Below are 17506 nucleotides of genomic sequence, written 5' to 3'. Positions count from 1 at the left end.
AACTCTTACTATGCTTTCAGGAAGACCTGACAGATACATACAATCCCTTTTGCTGACAGCACAGACATTTTGTATATCACTTCTTAGCAGTGCTTTATCATCCTGAGTTCATCTCTCCCAACTTGAAGAGGCAAAAATCATGTGCTGGCATATTTCACATTAACTAAAGTGCATTGTTAACAGAATATATATGTATAAAAAATGCTGCTTCCACAACACCAACTCATCTCTTCTCTTAACCCAACAGCTCAACAATGATCATGATTAACATTTACACATCTTTTTGGATATTTTCTATGGTAAACAACACATGTGAGATACATGTACATACACATATAATCTAACACATCACTGTTCTAAAGTTTAAAATCAAAAAGACATTTTTGTTGTTTCATTCTGTTCTGTATTGAGACAGAGTCTCACTATGCAGTTCAGACTGGCCTTGAACTCACTCTGTAGCCTGGCCTGGCCTCAAACTCATGGTAATCCTCCTGCTTCAGCCTCCCCAGTGCTGGAATTAGAGGTGTGTGCCACCATGCCCAGCAAAAAATTACATTTGGGAATAAAGCCTTTTACAGTCAAGGAACTATAAAATATGATATCAAAAAGAAAAAAATTGAGTCAACTAAGGTAAGAAATAAGTTGAAAGTATATTCTCTGGATATGACTAAAAGGCTTGTGTAAACTTTGAGACCCGATGGAAGATATTATCCCCTCTGTAAGAGACACTTCTTTCAGAGGGACTGGTCAGCCTATAATCTGTTCCCTTGCTTGACCAATGACTTGCGAGGATCAGAAGCTCAACAAAAATTAGACTCAAGGAACAACTATTTGAATTGATCACTTACAACTGAGCTGTTCTGCCTGAGCTCTAAAACGTCACCCAAACATCTCACGTGTGTGGAAGGCGATGGGAAATGGAAACATGTACTACAAGGCTGGGTGGTTAAGAGCCCGGCCTGGTGCAGGTGGCAGAGGAGGCAGGCCTGGAAGGTGCTCCCTCCCTGCCCTTTCCTGGTCCTCCACCTGGCCCTCCCATCAAGCCCTTTCTGCCTTGGAGCCAGACAACCCTGGCCTGAACTAGGAGGCAAAGCCAATCTCTCCTCCTCCAAGTTGTGCACGTTGAGTGTTTTATCCCAGGGCTGAGGAGGTGACTGAAACACTACGCCTGCAGAGGCCCCACTCACCAGAGCCAGCGTCTAAGCCCCTTCTCTGGCAGTTACACCAAGCCCTCCACCAATACTGAAATGGCAATGGCCAGTCCATGACAAACACCACTTGTAACTCTGGCTCTGCTGGCACCACCACCCAAGGCTGCTGAGTGCCTCACAGTCCCAAGCGAGCCTGGAAAAGCTGCACAGCATGGTGCTGCAGTACCCGAAACATACTGCGGGCACCCATCAACAACTGGCCTCACTCTCCTAGCAGCACGCTTAATGTAGTGACCAACTGTGGCCGCTGGTGCAAGTGGCACCTCTCATCTGCTTTGCATCTCCCTTCTTGTCTCAAAAACTGGAATCACTTTATCTAGTCGTATCTGGCATTCAAGAGGAAATACATCTAGACATGAATTAGTTGTGCTACTGCAAGCCAGGTGGATTGAATTCAGTTCCCTATCTTCCTAAAAGGACAAAAAACCAGCGAAACAGAGGCTGTGGCACTAGCTGAAGTGACTCTCCCTGGTCACCATGGGGAAGCCAAGCGGCTACAATATGTCTGGGGCTAGGAAGACCAGGAAACCCTCGGGAGAGTCACTACAGGGATCTTCCCTGGCAGCTGTTGGCAGAAGGCATCCTCACGGCACACTGTTAACGAGCAGGGCTCAGACACTCAGGGCTGAGAACTAAGGCAGTACGCTAGCAGTAGAGTCCAGCAGCCGCGACTCCAGTGCAAGGAAAAGCAATCTGCCCTCTGAAGAGAAACGGGTAGGCTGTGTGCATAGATGAAAACTGGGGGCTACAGCCACCTCCTGTCCCTTCTCTCCTCTCATGTGCAGTAAGCACTCCTGTCTTTTCCCTTAATTTCTTCTTCCTTTTCCCCAATCACACAGATGGAAAATCAGCAGGAGTTAAATTTAGGCTGCAAAATATTAAGGAAATCGCCATGGAACCGGAGATAGCATGGCACCCACACTGGTCATGCTGTGACACCACCTCTAGACATGGCACCTCTGCTTGCACAGGGATTTCATTTTACAGGAAAAACTGCTTCTGTAGGTAGCTAGGAAAATAGGATTCTTTCTACATGGCTAATGAGAAAAAGAAGTGAGCAGAAAGAAGACAAAAGAAAAGGGTGGTGAGGCTAGGAAGGGATTCAATATTCCACACTCCTAGGATGGTCCAGCTTCTCATTTCCTCTACTTTGGGAATGCCTCCCAGCACACAGAGGTAAAGTCCTGGGCCACAAGTACACATTACAACTCTGCATGTCCTGGCTCCAGGAGAGACAGAGATCTATCTGATTGGAACAAGGATAATCTAGTCCTTTCTTGCTTAAACATATATTGAGCCAAGCACAATAGTACAGACCTGTACTGTCGGCACTCTGGGAGGCTGAGGATGGAGGATCACAAATGTGAGCCTAGACTTGGCAATTCAGTGATTTAACAAGATCTTGTCTCAAAATAAAAGGTCTTTCAAAGGCTAGAGATGTAGCTCAGTGTGAAGGCCCTAGGTTCAATGTCCAGTATGTCCAAAGACAAAAGAGAATATCCAGCTCTGCTGCTTTCTGTTCCACGTTTCTTGAGTTCAATTCATCATTCAACTGCCAGGAGAGGTCCCATAAATACCTTCCCCCTCCTTAAACTAGTGAATGTCAATTTATTGCCACATGCTATTAAGACTTCAAGGAAGTAATGAAATATGGAAGGTTCTCATTTTAATGTACCATAGGCAGGCATTTCCTTGCTTCCTCTTACCCCACTCAGAAGCTTAACTCCCAGCAAGACAGTTTTGCCTGCATTGTGGTGACATTAAAATTCTCATGCCTAACATGCTTTTTCACATCCTGCTATTTTGCAAGAGAGCACATTTGCTTGACACCGAAGTCGCTCATTTCAGCAGCAGTTCCCTGTCTAAGGCACTGTTGTCAGGCATCAGCAGTTCCTGGCATCTCGTGACGCCTGCCCAGGCCAAGAACGCCAACTGCATGACTGCTGATTAACAGGGGAAGTGATTTTCCCCTTAAAAGATACTTAATGCAAATAAAAGGCGGCCACATCCAACCTGTTTCTGCTGTCCCTGTGCTCTGGCTTCTCTCTGTCATCTTATGGGTCATGGGAGTATCAGCTCCAACATTCAATGTTACCACCTTTCTAATCCACATTACATGACAAGGGCTGCTCCCAGCTCATTCTGATCCCCAATCTCTTCTACTCCTGCCTCTCTCATCTGCTGTCTTAGCCCTGGGTACAGATCAGTTATTGTACCCAAGTTTCTGTTTTGACAACTGGAGAGGCCCCCAGTCTAGCCCCCATCTTGTCTCCTCCTAGCACAGGACACCTACTTTCAATTTCCAATCCTGTCCCTGAGGACTGGCAGCATATTGAGAGCTCAAGACCCACAGACAGAATTCTCAGTGGTCATTCATGCGAATATGGATGCAAGGAGGTCCTGTCCACTCCTTCCCAAGGGTCTGTGTGCTTCTCCACCTCGAACCCCCAGGAGCCACAGGTGCAGTAGAGGGCTGGGGCTCTTCACCTGACATGTCACAGGCTGGCTAGCTCTCACACAGCACAGCTCCCGGGCATGGACTCCTACTCTATCCTATAAACAGCATCTGCCCTCCACTAAAACTCAGGGACACTGTCCTCTACAGCAAATACAACAAGCTCCCACCGAAACTAGACATAGCCCAACTAAGTATGCATACACAGTTTAGAAATATAACAAGTAGATCACTAAAGGAAAAAATATTTCTAATTCATATAAACTGGAAACTTTCCAATACAGCACTATTAAAACAACAATATAATACAAAATGGTACTTCCTTTTTCAATCACCAGAAAGTTTTAAAAATAGAAAAAGACAACAACCACATTCTAAATTCTAAACATATTCTGCCATAGCCTTACATAAAGTGACCATCCAATTCCCAAGAGTTTTAGCAGCAATTTCTTGATACAAAACATGGAAGGTGCAACACAATCAATAGTGTATATTGCCACTCTCTAGTAATATAAATTAAGGTCTCCTTCAATTAATCAATCAATGCTGAATTTATTTCCTGTTTTTGTTTTTTGTTTTCTAGACAGGATATTACTATGTGGTTCAGATCGGCCTCAGACTCACTAAGCATCAAAAATACAAAGTGGCAAAACAGATATTGTGACTGCATTATTTAATAATTATCTACTCAAAACCTAAACAGGTATACACATAAACCCTTTTGTAATATACACTCTTGAAGTAAAGGAATAGCATTTAAATAGTTTCAGCACAAAAAGCAGACACAATAAATTCTTGCTGAATGAAGACCACAGACCAGGGCTCAGAAGGCCACAACGGAGTCAAGCATGCCAAAAGGATCACTGTGAAAAGCCCCCACAGAGGACCTTAGGGTCGGACCAAGTGGCACCTGAGTTCTTAGAAATCCTTTTCCCACAACAAACCCAACAAACCCCTGATAGATCAGTAATTCTAATGCAAAACACCTCTCACATCAGGGACTAATTTAATCTTTTTATTTTTTCACCAATCACTTTTCCTCCATTCTAAAACTACATTCCATAACCTTTTCCTCAATTCAACACCCTGTTTAATATTATCTTTTAGAACCTTATTTTAGCACTAGTTTATTTTTGTATTGCTTCTCTGTATTTCTGGCATCTGGAAACAAGTTAATGGGCAATATATTTATCTTCTGAATTCCTATTCAAAAACATGTTTCTCTGCTTTACAAAAGAAGTTACAGAAAGTTGAGCTCTCATGAAGAAAACAAATTATCTGATGGGATAATAATAGTTTAAACTATAATTCTAACAAGCCAGAGAATTGTTTACTAATGTCATTGTTTTACCATCTTTAATTATTTTACAAAAACAAATACTTTAATAGATCCCTTAATGATATCATATGAAGGAATGCAAATATCTAACTCCAAACCTGTAAATAGTTAATCAGAAGGGTGAGACACAACCAAAAATACACATGGACATCAACATGCCCAACATGCCAACTTCTATAGTTTAACAAAGCACAAGAACACACACACACAGATATAATTAATAATTATAGCCATTCTTGACATTAAATAATACCAAAGGAGCAATTTGATGGTAAAATGTACTACTTTTCTTCCATTAAAACAAGACCTTCATTGGAATGTAATGCTGCTTTTACCAGGCAACAGCAGAATACGCAAAGTAACAAATAAACTCTGAGCTAAACTGTATGTCAGCAAGCAGAGTGGGAAGAAGGAAGGCTGGAACTGAGGCTCCTGTAGAAGACTGTCAGTGTGGCCAAGCTTGGTCCAGAGAGGCAGATTATTAATGACAGTGTGAGTTGTGGGGCTGGAAGAATGGCCAGCATAGGAGTTCCTAGAGTGTGAGGCCCTGGGTAAGTCCCCAGCATGGTGACAAAGGTACACAAGAGAACAGCAGAGCAGACAAGAACAGAATTAGTCAAACTAAGGAAATTCAAAGTGCATGAAAACCCAGAGAAAAATAATAATAAACTTTCTAAGAAAAATACAATATTTTTCTCCAAGCAATGAACACAGTGCACCAACTGCACACTCAAGAAAGGCACAGAGGGCACTTTTCCTGCTCTGCCCTGTGCTGCTCCTGTACCTGTGGCAGACAGCAGTGGCCTCGATGTCTTAACAGGCTCCCATCTGCTCCTGCCAGGGCAGACACCCAGCACCAACCCCGGTGTGGTGATGCAAGTGAAGACAAGCTGGGAATCACGGACCTTATTTACTCTGGTGACTCACATGGCAATCTGGGTCTCAGTGGAGGAGGCAGAGAACACAAATGTTATGATGCATTTTTCATTAATATTTATTACACAACTAATGCAAACAACAAAGATTTGCCTGCTCATGACAGTTTTGACAAAGAAAACATCGTCTGAAAACCTTCGGGACTGGATCCAAGGGAACCAGCAAGTTCCACCATTCACACCCAGGCTCCCACTCCTCTCCTTCCTTCCCCTTGGCCCCTTCATACCACCCCTCCCCTTCCTCCAGAAGGCTTCTCCTGGAGCCTCTTGAGACACTGCTGTCTCCCAGCAGAGCTCAGCCCCACAAGAACAGCACAACTCTGCAATGACATTCAAAAGTAAGGCTTCCTCTACTGGCACTCCAGAAGTAGAGAAACAGCAACGCATCAGGTTTCATCTTGACCAAAGACATAACTCATCTCATTCATTTCTGGATATCTTAAATTAAGTGAAATATATAAAGCACATGCACTAACCCAACTTATTTGAAAACACCCAGTACTATGTCTTAATGAGCAACATCATAGAGACACAACTTGGAATTCGGAGTCAGAGAGACTGAGGTTTTTACTCAAAGTAATCTGATCAGCACCTAAATATGTCTAGGGTGAACAGAAAAAGAAGTGCAAGAAAGCATGTATTAATCATCTTTTCACTTCATAGTGAATAATCTTAATTTTTAAAGATTGATGGTAAACATTTACTTTCTCAAGACTGTAATTTTTTGACAATGTTTTTTTAAATGTATTTATTTTATTTTCTGTATTTAGAGCAGGGTCTACAGGGTCTTACTACATAGATAGGACTCACAGTCATTCTTCTGTTTACAGCCTCCCAAGCACTGGGATTACAGGCTCGCGCCACCACTCCCTGTCTCAATCAGTGTGCCCCGGGGACTGAGTATAGCACACCGAGGACCAAACCCCGGCCGCTGCACTCTGCCTAAGCAGGGGCTTTAGGCCACTGAGCTATCAGGCTGGCCTGTATTTAATGTATTTAGTACAGGCTCTACAGGGTCTCACTACAGATCAGACTTGTAGTGGTCCTCCTGTTTTCAGCCTCTCAAGGGCTGGGACTACAGGCATGCGCTACCATACCCAGTCAGTCCCATCTCAGCGCACCCCGAGGGCAGGGCCAGCAGGGCACACCGGGGCTCGAACCCCAGTCCCTGCGCCTGGACAATATGCTTATAATCTATGTATGTTTATTCCCTCAATAAATGTATATTAAAAACCAATTACAAGCCTATGTCATTTGTTTACAAAGACAATAAGGTTTGTTGAAATCTATTATACAAGGTGTGGTTACGTCCGACAACTAAACATTTTTTTTCCTAAATTCTCCTCTATATTCAGCACAGTGATAACACATTAAATAAATATTCCTTGACTGCTAAGTATTTCTTCCTTTATATTCTGTTACATGTTTGCAATGAAAGCTCTCAGTAAGCAGATTTAATAGTGATTATATAAAGAAGCCTAGCAAAGAGGAATTAGAAAAAAAAATGCCATGCAATGAGAATTTTTCCACAACTACCCCCATGGCTATAACAGAATCATTAGGTGAAAAGCCACCGGCCACTCATTTAGCTGCCTGTGAGCTCCGCAGAAACACGGGGAAGACATAGGCCTTGGTCTGCTGCCCGTCAGACACAGGACCTGGATTCATAACCATTGACAGCATCACTCTCCAAGGATGCAAGCTTCAAGGTTCCTCCACTTGTGAACACTTTTCAAACTGACTAGGCTCACTATACTTTAAGAATAAGACCTAATCAGCTGCTGTACCCTGCCCCTGTGCATGCTGAGCCAGCCACTGAGACGGCACGGTGGCACATGCCTGTAGTTCCAGTGCTAGGGAGGCTGAAAACATGAGGATCACTATGAGTCCAAGCTGTGTAGTGTGACCCCATGCCATATATACTAAAAAATAAATAAAATCAGCTGCTGTATTGTACTTATAAAATAACATTGGGAAAAGATGAAAAATGGGGAATTGACATGCTTTTTGGAAGTTCCTGTGAATATATAATTATTTCAAAACTTAAATTCTTTTGTTAAGAAGGTAATAAGTTTTAGTAAGTGCCAAGATAAAGTAAAACGGGTAAATTGTTTCTTTAAATTCAGACACAACATATACTAGATAATTTAACATTTGGAGAAAATACTTATAAGAACTCTATTTAGAGGTGTGAATCACATACAAAATAATTAATTCCCTCCCAAATTATACAATGTATAAAGTGAAATGTACATGTATAAATATTTTAGCTACAGAAACACAATACAGAACAATCTGGGTGGGACTTTTTTCTTCTTTTGTCAGTGCTACTGTTGAACCCCCAGCCTTCCCAAGGAGCTACATCCCCAGTCGTTTTTTTTTGTTTGTTTGTTTGTTTTTAAATTACAAGACAAAAGTCTTGTTAAGTCCTTCAGTTTCCAGGCTGGGCTCCAACCTACAGTCTTCCTGCCTCAGCCTCTCAAGAGTGTGGCAATTACAGGTGTGCACCACCACATCTGGCTTGGAGATAGCTTTTTAATAGGGCAAATAACAGCCATGTATCAGATTCCTATTTTTTTTTAAGTTATTATTAAGTTGGCCTTCTTTTGGTCCATTCTATCCGGAGAACAGAGGGTGGCAAGCTAGGCAGAAATATTATACAGGAAGAAGAGGCCAGGCTGCATACTAAAAACACAGCCAATTCTCCAAGCACTGACCACATACCTATTGCAACACATCAAAAATCACCATCACATGATCTCCAGTCACAGTATTAGTACCAAGGGCCTATGAAACTGAGGAAAGAGAAAAAGAGTTGGTGCAAGTCTCAGTTGTCACTATTACCCTGAGGACCTGGAGTGGACAGGTGCCAGCAGGCAAAAACCAGCAGCCAGACAGATGGGTCACCTGTCCAGGAATGCAGCTCACAGGGAGAGGCAGGAAGAGAATCTTAATGCTGGGATTTAAGAAGTATCATTACACAAAGGCACTGGTCTTAATAGGCAATAATAACAAATTCTTCAAAGAATTAGGCCATACAGACAAAAAACAAAAACTGTAGGGCCGGGGAGATGGCTCAGTGGAATAAGCGCTTCCCTGGCAAGTGCAAGGGTCTGAGTTCAATCCCCGGTTCCGCAAAACAAACAAACAAACAAAAAAAACCCTGTAATTATTTAAAACCCTCATTCAGTAATTCTCTAAACTTGCAAATAGAAGGATAGCCCCGCACACCCACTGTGGCCTCACAGGCACCTAACTTATTCATTAAAGCTTCTGACGGAAAAAAAAAAAAAAAAAAAGCTTCTGACGGGACTTCTCGACCTCCCTGAAATGGGATGTCTAGGACACCTTGCATCCACTCTCCTCACTAAGGACTGGCCTGGCTTAAGCCTCACGCACCCAGTCAATACAATGCTCTCCTGTGCAGCATTACAAAACAACAATACTTACACCTAACACCATGCTTCGTGCTGGGCTAAATTAAATGCCGTGCACACAGACTGATGCACAGGGTGAAGCAATGACAGAAGTTTAAAAGGAAATTTTATGGGAGAAAACCTGAACCTAAGAAACCACTGTCTTCTTTGAGAAAACCAGGGCACACATCCAACAGTAAGGCCACTATATAACAAAAATGGAACTAAGACCTTGCCCACACATAAGTATTGAAGGGACCACCTAAAAAGCCTCAAGCTCAAAACCTCAGTGTTTTAGTGACATTAAAAGTTGGTCAAAATCGAGCACAATGCTATGAAAGATCAATAATCCAACATTTATGATCAATACGTCACAGTCTACTGAACACATGGCTTTTGGTTGAACAACAACTAGGGAGGCGCACTCAGATCACTGACACTGCTAGGACGTCCTGCCCAGCCTCCACAAGTCAGGTGCAACCCCCCCAGCTCTCCCTCATCCTGCAGTCTCAGGAGCATGCAAGACCCAGTAGATAGAACAGGGTGCCCGAGGTTCAGGAAGGGGACTTCAAGTCACAGGTGATGGTCCCTGCCCAGAACACCACATGTTCCAGGGCTGAGAGGCACTTGCTGCACCCCTATTGCCTCCCTCAAAAGAAAGGGAAACAGACCCAAGAACAAGCTAAAAATGTTCCATAATGAACCCGTCTTTACCAACTGTGGACATCAATTATTCCTACATTTCTTTACTTCTTCTTTATTATCATATGTTGATAAAGGATGAATATATAAATTTCCCAAGTTGTACTTGGCATTTCTTGAGTGTGACATTTGTGGAATGATAAGGCTGTTGGGCCACAGTAAGGGATTTGGGGAATCTGTCTAGAGATTTCAGGGAGAGAACACTGACAGGAAAGAGTGAACAGGACCCATTCACCAAGTGTTTATCGAGCACCTCTGGGCACAGCTCCTTGCCAGGGCTTTCCACATGGTATTTAGCAAAGCAGCCCATATCCACGAGAGCCAGTTGTCACTCCATGCCACCACCAGCATCTTCTCTCCAGTCTGCAGTAATTAGTCCCACATACAGTGATCCCATAACTCAACAAACACCAGTGACACAGAAATTTAGAAGTCAGGAAGGGAGGCAGAATGCAGCCAGCGTTTCCCTTCTGGGCCTTAGCAGGGAAGGCTGGGAAGAGCCCTCCTGGAGCCCCAGGGAGGGTGCTCAGGGAACCTGAGGAGGGGCAGCCTAGGCCCTGCTCAGGTGGATGAAACCTGTGCCAGACAGAATGTACATTTAGAACTTCAGGGAGAAGATGGGGCATGGCAGGCCCCACACTCACTGGCTCAGAAGCCAGAGTCGCAGTGCCCCAGGCTGCAGCCTTCTGGGTCCTCTGCCCTTGAAACAGCAAGCAGCCTCCAGCCTGAGGCTCAGTGCCCACTCAGCACCAGCCGCACCCTCAACTCCTCCTGCCCTGCCCAGTGTCACCTTAGCAAAGACCTTCTCACACAGCAGAGGCCATGCCACCCAGCCCTTGGCACTCTTCACCCAGCCTCCCCTACTCAGTGGCACTCAGAACACACTGTGGCAGGGTGAAGCTGACAGTGGCACCAAGACAGCCCTACAGAATTCATAACTGTCACACTCTATAAGAACTGACAGTCGCCAGCAGCCTCACTACCAACAGCATGGCCTCGTCATTTCACCCTAAGACAGCACTGGAACGCTCCGCACCGTACAGAGCACACAGCACAACCTGAGCTTCTCTGAAAATGAATGCAGGGGGCCGAGGAGATAGCTTGGCGGGCTAAGTGCCTGCCTGGCAAGCACAAGGATCCAGGTTAGATCCTGGGTACCACATGCCATGCCGACCCCAGAACCCTAGGCACACTGTGCTGGCCACCAAAACTGGGCATGGTGGCACATGCCTATAATCCCAGCAATGGGGGGGCTGAGACAGGAGCAACACTAGGGAGTCTAAGATACATAGTGAGACCCTGTACCAAGTAAATAAATAAATAAAAGATTTTTTATAAATTTAAAAATGAAAGCAGGCCAGCAATCCCAGCACTAAGGAGGATTGATGTGAGTTTGGGACCAGTCTGGGCTACATAGCAACACCCTGTCTCAAAAACAAACAACAACAACAAATGAATGTCAGCGAAGAGCAAACTGTTTAGAAGCGTGGAGGTCCCAGTTCACAAGAAAATCTGGACAGGCCAGGACTTCCTGTTTTCTCAGCACTTTGACAACACTGAGGAGCAGGTACCCAGGAATTCTAATGAAGAAAACCTATATTGAGTGGAAAGACAATTTCACATTTTTCAAAATCTTACACAGTGTGACAGAGACACCATTCTGGAAAGAACATGCAAGGTGATAGAGTGAGGCTGAGCCCTCCTAGACTCAAGAGCTTGTAATGACCATGGCACCACCTCTGCGGAGAAGGCAGGCTGCAGCCAGACAGAGAGGAATGGGTGCTCAAGGATCAGTGCAAACAGGCCCGAGCTAACCTGGACAAGGGGCCTTCAGAGACCGGGGAGTGGGCAGCCACTGCCAGACTGTCACCAAGGCTTAGGGGAGGCACCACGAATTTTTACTGAAACTGAGAAAGCAGGTGGGACACATGTTTTGGGAAAGACAATGGGCTAGGTTTCCTACACCGTCAGGTTGATGCGGCTGCAGTGGACACGTCTCAGTGGCTACCTCTAACTACCTCTAAGCAGCTAACTCTGGCTCAGTGGCATGGTTTGGGCTGAGATTTCTTAAGCATGAGGCTTCTAGACATACTGCTTGGGTCAGGCGCCACAGCCCAAGCCTGTAATCAAGCTACTAAGAAAGACTCAGCTGCTTGAGCCCAAGAGTTCACAACCAGTGTGGGCAACATAACAAGAGCCTGTCTCATGGGGGGGAAAAAATGTAATGTTGGTATTAAACTGGATTACAAGCATGCTATTTCAAATTTGCATTGGTCTACAAATACGTGACACTCCATATGAAAAACATCTTATATCACAGCATAAAATCAGTGCTGCACATGTCAAAACTGACAGACCTGATGTAGCAATAAAAATTAAGTACACTTAAGAAATCTGCAATATAATGGTAGAGAATTAACCTAAATATAATAAGTAATGCTATAATTAATTATATATTAATGTTTCTTACAAGACCTAGGGAAAGTTCAAAGTCAATATGATTATTACAGTCTACAACGAAAAAGTAAATTGCAAAAAAAAAAAAAAAAAACCACCATGGTAATGTATAAGTTTACTTTCCAACTCCATCCCCATTTTACCTACCATAAACTTTCCCAAGTACATAGTGAGATAGACCACAAGCCAAAAATTAGCAAAAATGTCAAGGTTTTGGCCATTTGAAAACAGTATCCCAACATGTTTATTATTCCCTCATCTCTCACTCTCTTATTTTTTCCCCCCAACTACTGAGGAATTGAACTCAAGACCTTGTACTTGCCAGGCAAGCACTTATGCCACTGAGCTATCTCCCCAGGCCTATTTGCTCACGTCTGATGCCTGCACTTCCTGTTGCCATTCCCCTCCAACTCCAGGCGTCTCAGTGGAAACAGTGCTTCCTGCAGCAAGTCCCGCCAGAGCTAGAGCCTGGCTCCCAGGTGTCCCCCACCGCCGAGGTGCCCACAGCATGAGACTCTTCGCATGACCGTAACCTCCATCAGGACTATAACCTGGCATAAGCTGTGTATGTGATGAGTGACTCTGTGAAACGCTGAGTGAAAAAAGTCTCCATTTTCCTAAGCATTACAGAGATGAATGCAAACACCTCTTACTGACTGCAGTGCACCTGAACTAGGACTATGCCTATTCCTAATTTCAACGTGAGTACCTACTACATAGGGCTATCTTCTACAGATTGTGTTTCACATCCTGTTTCTAATGAATGATATGTTATTCTAAGAGAGGAACCATATTTTACTATTAAGAGCTAAATAGTAAGAGCAGTATATCTAATTCAACTCCTGCCCACACTAGACCCATAAAAAATTTCAAAGATTTTGTTATTGTACTTAAAGAAAAAATATCTACCAATTAAAGAGTCATCAAGACTTTTAAGTAAAAAACAGTCCAACGAGTTTACAAAACTTTGGTGAAATCAATGAAGAAAATATAGAATATTTCCATAGACTGGGCATGGTGGTGCACGCCTGTAATCTCAGCGGTGGGGAGGCTCTGACAGGCAGATCACTAGGAGTCCAAGTTGCACAGCGAGACCCTGTACCAAATAAATAAATGCTTTCTGATAATTTTTGAGAATTTATTCTTAATTTTTCTTAAAATGACCTACGTTGCTATTTAAAAAAGACATTTAAAAAGCTGTTATCCACTAAACAGAATAATTCCCAAATGAGTCCTTCACAAGAGGCAAATTTAATAATACAAAAGGCAAGAGACACTCTTTAAGAACTAGAGCCTTCTGGGCCTGGGGGATAGCTCAGCAGCACAGCACCTGCCTGGCAAGCACGAGATCCTGAGTGCAGTTTTTGATCCAGTACAAGAAAAAAAAAGGTTTTGTTTTAGAAATGTCTATTCTAAACTTGTCATGCTAATCTAACACTACTGAAAAATAAATACAACTGTAGACACCTAAACAGTAAATGAAATTTCATTTACTAACAATACCAAGTACTGACAAAATTGTGGGGTAACTGGGGCTCTTATACACTGCAGGAAAGAAGCAGAACTGAATGGCTACTATAGAAAATAGCTTGGCAGTTCCATAAAAATTATTTATAGTGATAAACCTACAATGATCGCGGGGCCAAATAATCTCACCCCTAGATACTAACTCAAAAAACCTAAAAACTTGTCTCTGACATACCCTGGGGCAAAAGTTTGTAATATCTTTGTGCATAACTGCCCGAAACGGAGAGCAACTCCAAAGTCCATCAGCTGGTGAGTAGATACGCAGTGGTACCTGCAGACAGGGCCCTGCTACTCAACAACAAAAGCAAAAACTCAGCGCTATGCTAGGACAGGTTGGTCCAAGCACACTGATAGATTTTGGATATTTTTTGCAGGCTGGTTTAAGAATCCAAACAAAGGCTAGTTGACAGTGTTCACACGACAATAAATAGCAAATGGACAAATCCAGAATGAGGGAGGGCCAGGTTGTGAAAACACTTATCAGCCCACCACTGAGCAGAGCACACTGCTACATCGAACAGCTGAATGAACATCACAAGCACAGTGCTGGCTGAAAGAAGATATAAAACACAACAAACTCTATGATTTCATTTACGTGAAACTTTAGAAAAGATGAGACTCTAAGCACCTGAATTAGATGACTGCTTACCACGAGAGGTTGAGGGTAGGAAGAAGACTGGCCAAAATGGGCATGAGAGGACCTTCCAGAACAAGGCAAACATTCTACAGCACATCTCCACTGGCAGTGAGGAGTACCCAACTGCGCACAGTTGGAGAAGTTGTACTGTACATGAATTACACCTTCATAAACCTGACTTCAAACAATGAAGGAAAAGCCATTTCTCATTATTAAACAGATCCTAAATGTATCAAATATACAAAGGGAAACTGGAACTTAGCAGAAACACTAAGAAGGCACATCCTGATACAACAAATATTTAAATGTCAAAAAATGAAAAGACTCTGTAATCACAAGAAATACTAAAATCCTGTGAATGATCCTGCCAAAGTGCTATAGCAATAGCTCTGTTTAACTGTGATTACAGACTCATATTAACAGAAGTCAGTATCCCTGAAGTATCTTTCTACTGGCCCCCAAATTCCACAGTATTGGTGGGACACAATCTCTATAATCTCAAATACATTTTCATTCCTATCTAAAACATCACTTAATCACTTACATATCAATTAAGTGCTGTCACTGATTCAAAAAACCAGTAGAACTTGGTTATTAGCAATGCTAGCCCTAGGCTTATAAAATTGGGGCTCAAATGTTGGCCCACTAACATCTGCCTCTCTCTCCATCTGTAGAATGGGATTAATATTTTCCTGGGGTTTCAATAAGTACATATGAAAATTACTTTTGTGTGCTCTTAATCATAAATATCACTTAGACATAATTACAAGCAAAGCATATATTATAATTATCTAACCTAATCCTAAGAATTTTAACTTTCCACAAATTTTGTACTAGAAATTTATCCCTTACTTTTCTTGGAGACGGGAGTGTCACTGTAATGCCCAGGCTGGTCTCCGACACCAGGGCTTAGACATCAACCCTCTTCAGCCTCGGAGGTGCTGGGACCACAAGGCTCTGCCAGGAAATGTATTCAATATTTATATGACCAGTGGTTCATCTTTTGTGGACTCAGTTCCTTTTGAGAAAATGATGACTACATGGTCTCTTTACCCAGAAAAAGTGCAAGGGAACGCTATGTTTTGCATATGATTTCTGTAGACCAAATTTCATTAAACATATGCATAAAATTAAGAATGCCTGGTGAAAACTCTCAAAAGCTACAGAGTTGAAAAGTGGAATTTAAAGAATCTTCCAAGTAGAGAATCTAATTGATACTGAAACGTTACATCCTGATTTAAGTTTTTGGTCAGATATTTCAAGTACCAAGATCAGAGCATCATGATTTCTAATTCAGATTTTTTTTTTGCAGAAATTTCAAGTTAGAAGCATATTTTTCAATGGATCTATTTCACCTCTGGCACAGAAACTTGTAGCAAAAACCTGTATCTCTGGTAACTGGAGACAGAATGGTTTAAAAGCATAACTAACACACACTATGTGCTCAAGCATCACAGGAAGAGTCCTCAAGCCTAATTCAATATATATATACATATATATACATATATATTATATAAAAGCACACCAAGCTAATTCCTATATTTGGAGTCCCATGGTAAGTTTTTATTTTTAAAGTGTGATTCTTAAATAAATTAATAAGGTGTAATGCTTTGTTTACTAGACCTACGCATGAAGACCCGGTCTAGTTTCCATAATGAACATATTCCTGGTCCTATTTTCTTATGTTCATTTGTGGCAGGGCATGACGGTCGAAACTAATTGTTCTAAGTATGCTACCAAACAAATACCAACCTGGAAATACGCGACCTCGAGGCAGGTTTTGTTTTCCTGTTTTGTTTGGATTCCTGATGACACAATAACTATTTGGCACTAACCAATTTCTGCCCATTACTAACAAAAATAGTTTTCCACATGCATAAACATCATTTTCCCCAAGAAAGCGCCTAACCATTTTCAAGAGACTGAATGTCCCAGCCAGAGTCCAGATGCCTAGTAAACATCTGCTAGATCTGGGGTACCACCCCACGTCAGTGCACAAGGACCTGACAAGGCCATCTCTGAACCGAATGAGATGAAACACAGGACCTCACGCTCCAACACTGGCCAGATGGCTTTGGTCATAAAGGTCATGGGTGTTTTTAAACCACCGCGTAAGCGTGAATTGAATGTTTGGGATGCCACCGCATCCCCTGCACAGGAGGAGGGCAGGAGCACCTCTGGTCCCTCCCCACCATGGGGTGGCAGGAGCATCTCTGGCTCCTTCTCAAGGGAAGTGTTCCGGGCGTGGGAGTGGGGGGCGCGCGAGTGGGGCGCGAGGAGCCCAGAGCTCGGGAGCCCGCAGCCTGGAGCTGGCGTGGGATGAGGCCTGGCTGCGAGGCGCGGGCCAGCGGACCTCGGAGACCGCGGGTGGGGGGTGTGGACCGCGCCCACCCGGTGCGCAGGTCGCCTTCATCCCCGCCGCTCCCCGAGGCCACCCCTTGCCCCTCCCCCACCCGGACCCCGGACCTGCCGGACCCCGGGCCCAGCGCCGGCGCCTCCTCCGGGCCTTGAGGACGCGGGCCAGGCCAGCGCTGGTGGCGGCAGCCGGGTGCAGCAGTTGGGCCGCGGCCTGCGCCCAGGGCTGGGTGGGAGCCCTCGCCAGGCGCGCACAATGCGGGGCCGCGGACTCACCGGAGGGGGACGAGGACGCTTCTAGGGACCGCCGTGACAGCGCCGGAAACCGCGCCTGGCCCGGGATCAGGTCCGCGGGCGGCGTCCGAGGCGACTGGGACTGCGCCGCCGTCTACCCGGCTCCGGACCTGGCCCCCGTGCCGCCGCGCCCCGCTGCGCGCCCGGCGTCCGAGGCGACTGGGACTGCGCCGCCGTC

The 17506-nt window shown here is 44.1% G+C and overlaps 1 protein-coding gene across 1 annotated transcript in view; it reads right to left on the bottom strand.

Moving 5' to 3' along the window:
• The window catches only part of Wdfy3 (WD repeat and FYVE domain containing 3), a 311759-nt gene extending 294288 nt beyond the window's left edge, over positions 1-17471 (bottom strand). The window contains exon 1 of the mRNA XM_023712946.1: positions 17311-17471. The gene's annotated coding sequence lies outside the window, so the exon portion shown is untranslated. The remainder of the gene's footprint in view (positions 1-17310) is intronic.
• Positions 17472-17506: the final 35 nt, after the last annotated feature.

Source organism: Octodon degus, unplaced genomic scaffold (genome assembly GCF_000260255.1).
Source record: "Octodon degus isolate 3935 unplaced genomic scaffold, OctDeg1.0 scaffold00028, whole genome shotgun sequence".
NCBI lineage: Eukaryota > Metazoa > Chordata > Mammalia > Rodentia > Octodontidae > Octodon > Octodon degus.
The sequence above is the reverse complement of the archived record's forward strand: the minus strand, read 5'-3'. Positions and strand labels throughout refer to the sequence as shown.